Consider the following 1,754-nt stretch of genomic DNA (forward strand, 5'->3'; position numbering starts at 1 on the left):
ATGGAAAGGGGAAGAGGGAGGAGGGGGGGAAGAAGCAGTCGGGAGAGGAAAGAGGCAAGAGGAGGAAGATGGGAGGACGTGGGAAGGAGGGGAGGAGAGGGGAAGAGGACTAGAAGGAAAAAGACAGGAGGGGGATGGGTAGAATAAAAGGAGGGGGGGGAGGGAAGGAAAGGGAAGAAACAGGTAGGAGAGGGAGAGATAGGGATTAGGAGGAATTGTCTCTTAGATTTATTTTAACGATTTTATGATACAAAAGGAAGAAGCACCGCTATTTTTTAAAATACCTTACAGTTACCCCATCCTCCACCCCTGACCCTAACATACACCACCTTCCCCCCCCCTCCCCAAACCACCCTCTTCTCCCACCCTTTTATATCCATTCGTAATAAGTTATGGCTTTCGTCCACACACACACACACACACACACACACACACACACACACACACACACACACACAAACGTATTCCCACCCCTCGTATCTTGATTACCAGTCCCCCAACACTATCGACAGTCGAAATTCTAAGAGAACCCCGCGTCAACTTGAAAAGACCCTTGCACCTATCAAAGTGACACACAGGCCAGAGCAAATAGGCGGCTCTCTCTATGCGTGTCCGACTTTCCTGACGTCATCAGTTCTCAGGAGGTTTGCAGACGTCGTTCCTGGGTCCTGATGTAGTATGTTGATTTGTCGGTTTGGGATTTGGAATGAGAAGTGAGTGAGGTTTCACCTCCGTCTTCAGATGTTGTTTACTTTTCAAATATTTCTTGGACTCTTCGGATTATTGGATTGTGGATTATATTTTGGACCCTCGCTCATTTTATGAAGGTAGGCGATGCTTGAGAATAATTGAAGGGATTCAAGGAAAATGCGCTCTATCTATTAATTAATTACTTTTGAAATATAGAAAAGTGGTTGTCAAAACTTATTCTCAGGAAACGAAACTATGTAGAAAACGGCAATTTTATCATACTAAATATCGAGGATACAGAGCGTTCTGAGAAGGATCCCCCTCCCCTCCCACTACCAAAAACCCCCCGACCAAACAAACCAAAAAACAAAACAAACAACAACCACTAAACACAACAACAAACAAACAGAACGCCTGCGAAAAACTCACCCAAAACAAGGATTGTCTAGTTATCATTGTCCTACGACATGGAGCAAATCGAAGTTTTCCGAAAATATCCAGATTCAATTGGTGTAGTATTTTGCAATGGAACTTTTAAATAGCACATGGTGTTTACCTGACCCCACTATCCGTCTACACCCCCCTCCCCAACCCACTCCCCCAAGTCCCCCACTCCCTCAACCCCCAAATTTTTAACATTCATGACTAGTTTACTAGTGTCTCGAACTGACGTAATATTTTATGTTATGGCTATACTCTTTGTCTTGCATGCAAAAGATGTGAGTTCAAAACCAGTGTGGGTAAAATAGCAATTTCATCGAGCATCTCCGTATTTCTGCTTGGACATTGTTCTCCATCCTTCTCGAGTTGAGAGGAAGAATCGACGCTTCTCGGATCTTAAATGAACCAATTGTATCAATAATGATGTAAATCATTTACCTATCAGTCGCCTGTCTCGTTCTTAGTTCCCTCTCCCTTGTTCTCCCCCACCCCCTCTCTCCCTCTCACGCTCTTTCTCTCTCTCACACCCCCAACCTTTTTTATCTTTCTCTTTCTTTCACTTTCCTTCACTCATCCTCTCTATTCATTCTCTCTCTCTCTCTCTCTCTCTCTCTCTCTCTCTC

This window comes from Aplysia californica, unplaced genomic scaffold (genome assembly GCF_000002075.1).
Source record: "Aplysia californica isolate F4 #8 unplaced genomic scaffold, AplCal3.0 scaffold00017, whole genome shotgun sequence".
NCBI lineage: Eukaryota > Metazoa > Mollusca > Gastropoda > Aplysiida > Aplysiidae > Aplysia > Aplysia californica.